At 37.9% G+C, this 9,221-nt stretch overlaps 1 long non-coding RNA gene across 1 annotated transcript; it reads left to right on the top strand.

Annotated features, from left to right (window-relative positions):
• The first annotated feature begins 449 nt into the window (after positions 1-449).
• LOC124863972 lies at positions 450-5,716 on the top strand. Its single transcript, XR_007037227.1, has 3 exons — positions 450-892; positions 2,572-2,653; positions 5,230-5,716. It is a non-coding gene; the product is annotated as an uncharacterized LOC124863972 (long non-coding RNA).
• The last annotated feature ends 3,505 nt before the right edge of the window (positions 5,717-9,221 follow it).

Raw genomic sequence — 9,221 nt, forward strand, 5'->3', positions numbered from 1 at the left:
ACTCATTGCCCCCCCACCTCCGCCTTTCGCCGCCATTCCTTCTCTACAAAGAGCAGAACTGGAATTATATTTTGCACAGAAGCTCTTGAAAAGCTTCTACCAAATTTAGCTGTGATGGTTCTATATTTTTGCTTAACGAAGTGAAATTAAAATCGGAATAAGGTAAAATAAATGTTATAGAAAGCAATATTTAACTGTAATCATGTTACATATTTGGTTTGATTTTCTATTCATAAATACCAACCCATACCATATCATGACTAGTTGACAGATTTGTATCAAAATTTGCAATGTTCTTCAGATTTTTATGACAGATGCTTATAACTTTGCTCTTTGTCTCCTGGAATGTCATGAATGTCTATTGTGTTTAAGGTTAATATCATGACCTTAAGCAAAGCTCAAGGATTTCTTATGTAATGTAATGTATTAATTGAAAAGATAGAACCAACTTGTTGAACATGTGTTGTAATGTTTTCCTAAACCTTTTTCAAAAATGGTGTCCTTCCTTGAACACAAATGCAACATCGAGCTTGATTTGGCTTGCTGTGCTAACAACATGGTGTGGGCTGTTTTCAAAATAACACAGCGTACTCTGTTTGCCTCCTGGCCGTTCCAGCAAGATCCAGCCCTCTCCTTGATCCTGGCTAATCCTCTGTACTAATCTCCCCATTCACGATTGAGAGCCAAGGCAGGAACAGTCTGACTGCTACAGACCCAATCTCTGCCCTGCACCATTCAAATTTTTCAATGGAGTAAGAAGCTTTGGTGTTACAGACCAGCAGCTGGCCCCAAGGCAGGAGACACTTGGAGGTAGAACCATGTGCACAACCATGATGGTCCTGACCACTATTGCTGTCATCCTGCGGCAGAGGTTCTCCAACAAAATCAAGCCGTGAGTACTAATCGTAATCACCTTCAATAATAACAATAGTATGTGGTGGTCCTTTTAGAATACTTCATCACTGCGTTTGCAGTTACCTAGTGTTTTTCTTTTTCTTTTTCTAAAACTAGTTTTGTCTTTAGATTTAGACATAAAGAAAGAAGCACTTTATAGTTCATGGAACTAGATAGATAACATCCTTTCAGTGAATTCTGAACACTCACACGTACAAGAAACATACAAAAAAAGGCATATGTGTTTCATGCGTAGGAGAGCGTGTGAAACAGAAAGAGGGGACTTATTTGCATCATTGATTTGAAAAGTCCTGTGATTATTTAAGGGTTGGCCTTGATCAGCAGTGTGTGGATTAAGTGGCTGCCTTCATAACAACCATGTATTCTGTTTTTTCTAATCTGGAGATGAATAGAGGAGAAAATAGCAGAGCCCTTGAGTTCATGGCTACTAATTGAGTCAAAGTGCAATCTTCCTATTTCCCCCAAGGCCTACTTACACACTCTCCAAGCGATAGCAAACAATGATACGTGGTTATGGCACCGTGGAGCACAGTAAACATGTGGCTTTCACAATTAGGAGCTGATAAAAAAGAACCTTGTTTTTTAATGAGGCCTTTTTCCAGCATGTAAACTTTTTATGGAGCTGTAAAATATGAAAAGAATACAGAAATATCATTTGTGGCAGTTTGTTGACAGGGATAAGATGGCTCTCTTCATAGGACAGTCTCCTGCTGGTGGGGGTGTTGGGGGGTCGGGGGCACCACCAGTTTAGCTTGTGAAGCGTTAATTGTGAAAGGAAAGGAAAATGATACATAACCTACATTTTCTTTTACAGGTAAAAATCTGGAAAGGTTGATGTCCATTTGCCTTCTTATTCTGATTAACTTGCTTAAATTCCTGTGGATCTGAATTCACCATATTATTAAACATAGTTTTTGTGTGATTTAATCCCAGTATTATACTGAGGTATGTAACTGAACATATTTGAACAAACAACATCATGAACACCAAAGAACACAGCGGACAGGTCAGAGATGAGGTTTGTGAGAGGCTTTAAGCAGGGTTAGGTTATAAACCAATGTGGAAGAACAACATGTGGAAGAAGGTACTTCAGTCAGATTAGACTGAACGTTAACTTTTTGGTCAACTTGCAATTTTGCCTTTGTGTAGAACTAACTTAACACAGCACATTTTCCTACAACATCTTCTCCACTGTGAAACATGGCAGTGGTGGCATCATGCTGTGCAGGCACTTTCCTTCAGGAGGGACAAGGAAGATGATAAGAACTGACAGTTGCAGAGAAAGTGGATGGAGCTAAATACAGGACAATCCTGGAAGACAAAAGAATTGAAAGTGGGCCAGAGGTTGTAAGTGTTCTAGAGGTCTCCAGATGTGCAAAAAGACATTCAAAAGAATTGCAGCTGCAAATAAACTAAAGAATGGCTCTAAAAAGTACTGACTCAGAAGAACTGAGATAGACTGTATTTGTAAAAAAAAAAAAAGAAAGGAATTGAAAACCATGATAAAACCATCATAATGCATAAAAGTACAAGGGGGTTGAATGCTTTTACAACGCACTTTACATATCAGGAGGGCTTTTCTAGGCTTTTTGGGCAAAAACTGGAAATGCATTCAATACTGCATATTAATATAATGTTATATATGTCCACTTACAGGCAGAATAACGCTGATGATAAGAAAAAGCCATACATAAAGCGCAATGGAACAATGGAAACCCCGGAATGACAACAATTAAGGGTGAGAATACTGAAGCAAATCAAGGCAATTACCTTAGAACACATTTTCATCAAACCTTAAAATGTAACAAGACACTTTTCTAGTTTTAGTTGCTTTTTATTTTTTACTGTCTGAAACATCTTTGCCTTGATATTGATGCTTATTGATAAGCTTTCTGGAGTACAAACTTCCCTGATCAAGCTACATGACATGTGGGAGTTGTTTAGTACAATTAACTATGCTAAGAAATGTAGCACAAAACTAGATTTTGGGGAAAATGCAAAAAACAATACATTTAGAAGACAAAAAATGAAGACTAAGATTGTCTGAGGAGTGCAAAAGTGGAGCAGTGGAGTATGTCGCAGAGGCACAGATGCATAAAAAAAGCCTAGAAGCCTGTCCCACATTTGGCTTTTACGTTCTTCTAATGCTAAATGATTTAGTGGCCGAACAACAATCCGTCATCTCTTATTAGAAATGCATTGCCTCACTGCTACCACTTTTAAACACAGGGGTATAACACCTCTATTCCTAAGCAATAAACCAACCAATAATTGTGAAACAAATAAAACACATTCCTAAAATGATGTCTGATGTGACACATTTTTCCCTTTTATTGACATGTAGGTGTTTTGCAGGGTCATGGTGATTCATTGTTTCTGAATGGTTATTGTCAGATTGTTACTTAGCTACTCAGAGCAGTTCTGTCTGCTTAAAATCCAAATTTCAACTTTAAAGTTACATGAATCTTTTAAAAAGCATAATGGAGCGTTGAATTTGTTGGTATTTAAACTTGTAAAAGACTAGGAAGCCAAGAACATTAATAAAGCATGAAAATGTCAGTGCTTTTCCTCAAAGTTCTGTTGTCATTTGAAAAAAAAAAAGTGCAAAGCTGGAACTTTTATTTTCATTGCACTTTTGCCTCACAATCAATTACTATTTCTGAATGTGTGCAATTTTCTTGGCACTCTTATTGCCTATTGCATCCTGACTGAAACGAGACATATGCTCACAGACAACCCTCCCACCAGAGAGTTATGAAAAAGTCAAACTTGTTGTTCAACTCGTCGAGATAACTGTGGAGTTATTGAATTTGCCATGACAGAAAAGGAAAACATCGCCTTCTACAAAGTTTTCCCTCAGTGTGGAGGAAACAAAATATGCCTGCATTAATAACACTCCAGGGCAAATGTTTAAAACAGAAATGATGTTTTTGTTTGATGGAATTGATGATTGAGTTAAAACAGGCCAGAAAAGCTGAAACCTCATTGCCTAAGAAACCCGAGATTGGCGATGTCTGCCCCACAATGAACTTTGAGTATCTGCTGCTGCAGTGCTAATACTAAATGATTCAGAAGCCAAAAAACAATTCACAATCTCTTCTAGGAAATGTTTTAGATAACTCACTTCTTTGTGGCCCTCTTCCTAAAAAATACACACACACATGCTGTTCATTGCAAAAGTACTCGTACTCGTACTCGTCTTCTTCAGCTTTATCCGGGACCGGGTCGCGGGGGCAGCAGACTCAGCAGAGACACCTAGACGTCCCTCTCCCCAGACACCTCCTCCAGCTCCTCCGGGGGGAGCCCAAGGCGTTCCCAGGCCAGCCGAGAGACATAGTCCCTCCACCGTGTCCTGGGTCGTCCCCTGGGCCTCCTCCCGGTGAGACGTGCCTGGTACACCTCCCGAGGAAGGCGTTCAGGAGGCATCCGGTATAGATGCCCGAGCCACCTCAACTGGCTCCTCTCAATGTGGAGAGTGCAATGCAGTAGAGCAATACAAAAGTATTCCTACCTATTAAACATTTTCCACATTTAGTTACATTACAACCTCAAACTCCAACGAATTCAATTGGTACTTTATATTGTAGACCATCATTCTCAGTGGAAAGAAAACAAAGCATTGTTTTCATGTTTTTCTTTCACACAAGTGTGGTTTGCTTATGTATTAAGACCTTTTACACTAATACCCAAAATAAATTAGTCAAATGAGTCAACCTGTGTGTAATTCAATGTCAGTATAAATTGAGCATTTCTGTAAGATTAGCAGTTAAAGAAAATCATTGTTCAAAGAAAGCAATTAAAAGGCCTGTTTACAGCTTGCTTCAAGCCATGTAGCATTTGGAGGAAGGTTTTCTGCTAAATATGACCAAAATTGATCTTTTTGCCCAACATGCAAATCACTATATTTGGCAGAACACCGCGCATAACCTCAAACACACTACCTCCATAGAAACATGGTGGTGGCAGCATCATGCTGTGGGGATGATTGCCTTTTACCTGACTAAGCTCAAGGTATTTTGAAATAAAGAATGGGGGAAAATGTTTAGTCCTTTAACTCAAGCAGATGTAAGGTGGTTCAACAAAGTAATTAGGGAGGCAAAATAACAATGCACGCCACACTTTTCAGATTCTTATTTGCAAAACAAATGCTGAAAACCATGTATCATTGTACTTCTACTTTACAACTGGCAGAAAATACACTAAACTATGTAGCTGTAACATGACAAAATGTAAAGCAGTCCAAGTGGTATAAATGTTTTGGAAAGGCACTGCAAAATTAACAAAATTAATTGTTAATCTTTTGTTTTTTCCTAGTGGATTCGGATATCCAGGCTTGTTTCTTTTGCTACTACAGGGGACCATTGATAAAATCCTTTTGATGTGTTCTCCGTTTGATCTCATCTTCCTTGGTCTGCTTTCGACAGCCGAAGACTCTCACCAAGAGAAAATATGAAGCAAATGTGGCCTACACAAACAGTGAGGGCTGTTCTGATACCGCCTTGCGCTCGATCTCCAGCTGAGGCTTTCATTACTGAAGCAGGATGTGGAAACTGTGTCAGCATAGGTTTATAGTCTACTGGGAGAGGGACACCTTACAAATGGTGAATTTGAGCCATTAGAAATTATTTATGACCTAAAGGCTTGTGTTTTTCTTGTTTAAGTGGCTATATTCCTGATTTGTGCGTAGATAAGTTATGACATTATAAAGTGCACTTTAAGGAAGCTCCCCTGTGTCTCTAATTAAGGCAATTGTTTAGAGTCCAGTCTTTCCTTCTGTCATTAAAAGCAAACTAAAACTTTCTTTCCTGTTCTTTTACTGTTGGGTTACCAGTGTGTGGTCTCTATATAAGATGACTTGGACTCCAATCACAATTTTAAACATTTTAGACTCGACACAATGAAATCACGAAAGACTTGGGGCCAGTGACTTGTGACTTCTATTAGACCTGAGCCTTTTAACTTGATATGACTGATAACAAAAAGTGTGTCCCTTTTGCATTATGTCAATTAACTAACATTGACAACCAGTTTATACCAACTACCCAGATTCCCTAGATATGACACAAAAACCAGTGAAGTTGTGAATAAAAAGCATGAAGAAAAACAGCAGTGTTATTTAGCGGCATTTGGAGAGAAAAAATGAAATCAAAGGTCATTTGATTTGTAGTGATTGCGAGGTAGTGACAAAGGAACAAATTGCAGTACACAATCATCAAACTATGTCCATCTAGTGATTCATTTCTAGGTAATGTTAGCGTAATAGCTAAGCTGTTAAAAATATGGAGGCAGGAAAGTGGTTTTGCATACATGACCAAAACTGTTGCCTGTTCTTGTTCTCAGTTTCAAAAACATAAAGCAACTGGTGAAAATCAGCACATCACAGCAAAGTGACGCCTTCATGTCTGCAAAATGCAATCTTAATATCATTTTTTAAATAACTGAACTTGCTAAAATGTAAATAAATTAAAACTTTAACTCTGAAATATTTTTAAACGAAAGTTACTTTAATGCAATTTACATTTAATTTCCTGCATCTAACAAAACATTTTCTAGAACAAATAATTTCTCAAGTTTCCAATTAATGAAGCTGCCATGTGTGTCTGTGTTCCCACATAAAGTCCAGTTGAAACCAGGCACTAAATAAAAATATGATCATTTTTTTTATTAGCATTAATTCAAACTAAACTATTTCTTATTTTAAATCAGTTAGGATCACCAAAATAAGTTTTTTTATAAATACCAGAATTAACAGATCTTGCCTTTTAAATTCTATGACTTGGGTCAAACCTTCTGGGTATCCTTCCACAAGCTTGTCACCAATGTTTGCTGGAATTTTGGACCATTCCTCTTGACAGAACAGATGTAAGTGAATCAGGTTTGTACGCTGCCATGCGAAAACACACCTTTGCAGCTCTGCCTACAAATTTTCTATGGAACCTTGTGGGTAATGCAATGCTGTGCTTAGGATCACCAATTTGGAAAACCCATTTATACCCAATCTTTAACTTCCTGGCTTATGTCTTGAGATGTTTCTATATTTCCACATACTGTTCTTTCCTTGGTATGCCCTCTATTTTTGAAAGTACACCAATTCCACCCGCAGCAAAAGACTCACACAATATTATGTTAATATCTCCATCCTACAGTCTGTTTTGTTCTTTTTCATATTGCTTTTGAAGCAAAGGCTTCTTCCTGTTCAGCCCATGTTGGTGCAGGACTTGTTTCACTCTGGACAATGAAACTCTCTTAGCAGCTTCAACCAACATCTTCACAAGGTCTTTGCTTTTGTCCTGGGGATGATCTGCACATATGGGCACCAAAACAAGTTCATCTTGTCTCCCATCTTGTTCATAATCAGCATGATGCCTGGATATTTGCATGGTTTTTATGCTAGCATATTACTGCTTAAAACGTATAAATAGGCACTTTCAGACATCTGAAGTTGTACAAAGGTTGAAACAGACGCATGGAGGTCCACAGTTCTCTTCCTGATAACTCATCTGATTTTTTTAATTTTTCCTCGTTTTGACTTAACCTATCAGAAGCTTACAAAGGCCGTGGACGTTTTCAAATTCTTTAAAGGCATGGTAATCTTAAAATATGTAAACGTCTGAATTTGAAGAAAGCAAAAAAAACATTCTCATTATTCTGGCATTTAGCAAATAGAAATAACGTTGATAATCCTAACTGACCTCAAACAGGAAAGGTTTATTCTGATTTAATGTCAGACATATAGTATTTATACAGTGCATCTTAAAACCTGGTTTTAACTGTATTTGAATAATTCTAGAAAGCTTTCTATGTTTTCCAGAAAGCATCTCTTAATTAGACAAAGCATACAGATGCATACAGTCTCCTTCCTTTTTGAAAGGCATTGCTTCAATAAGGGAGGGGTAGGGTATAAAAAAAAGGGCAGAAACTACTAAATCCTTATGTTGTCGTTCGGTTCACAGTGAAATGCAAAATAAACTCGGCTGCACTTTCTGCTCATCCTACCAAATAAATAAACCTGCGATGTCACTCATTTTTGAAAACTATTATTAAATATGTATTTAGTCAAAGTAATTGTTTCAGACTCAAAATTGGAATGACTTCAATGGAAAGATGTGAGAGTCATTACTTTATCCTCGAGACTTGGAGGATAAAGTAATGACTTGAGCCCACCTCTGTATTAGGTTGCTATTAGTTGCAAATACAACTTTGACCTGCACTGCACTTAAAGGGTTGTGTTCAGAAAGATTTAAAGAGATTGTAGACAGTGTTATGAAAAAAACTACACACAAAAAAAATAAAAGAAATAGTCTTAGTGTTTATGTAACCTAGAGCAAATAAACACATCTTCATCTCTGCAGATCTTTATGCAGGAAGGTGTCAAATCTGAGTTTTTTCTGTCATCGTCTGCTCTGCTCACAGATGGACATTAAACGTAACTAAAACGTATTTTTTTTGTGTGAGTCAACATAAAGACATATAAAAATGTTTTTATTTATAACTACTAGAGCTTCCATTAGAGATAATTACTTATAAACAAAATGTTTTGGACAGAAGGTGCCTAGGCCTCTTGCTGCAACACAAATTGTTTTCTTTGATTTAATTATGGGACTGCACGGTGGCGCAGTTGGTCACACTGTTGCCTTGAAGCATGACGGTCCTAGGTTTGACTCCTGGCTGGGGGTCTTTCTGCATGGAGTTTGCATGTTCTCCCTGTGCATGTTTGGGATCTCTCCAGGTACTCTGGCTTCCTCCCACAGTTAAAAAACATGACTGTTAGGTAAAGTGGTTTCTCTAAATTGGCCATAGGTGTGTGTATAGTTGTTTGTCTTATATGTCTTTGTGTTGCCCTGCGATGGATTGGCAACCTGTCCAGGGTCTGCCCTGCCTTTCGCCTGTAGACTGCTGGAGATAGGCACCAGCCCCCCCGTGACCCGCGGTATAGAAGATGAATGAATGATTTAAGTACCTAAACCTATTTTTCTACCTCCCACATAAAAACTAAGAGAAATACTGTAAATACATGCTAGAGAAATTGAGAAAATGTGCCTCAACCACCACAATAATTCCTTTAATTATGACTTCTTTGACAAATGGAATGTTTCATTATAATAAATATGGTTGTGGGAAAACAGCATGTATCTGCAGATCTTAACATTCCTGATTTCAAAGGGCTGACATTATGCACTTTGCTAAATTTGGCATGTAAAATCGTTCTGTGCAGCTTTACATTGTTGTCACGTCACGTGATTAAATAAAGCTGTGGAATGCCTCTGTATGGTGTTGTGTGTCCTGCTGAAACTCAGTGAAGCACA

Source organism: Girardinichthys multiradiatus, chromosome Y (assembly GCF_021462225.1).
Source record: "Girardinichthys multiradiatus isolate DD_20200921_A chromosome Y, DD_fGirMul_XY1, whole genome shotgun sequence".
In the NCBI taxonomy this organism is placed as follows: Eukaryota; Metazoa; Chordata; class Actinopteri; order Cyprinodontiformes; family Goodeidae; genus Girardinichthys; species Girardinichthys multiradiatus.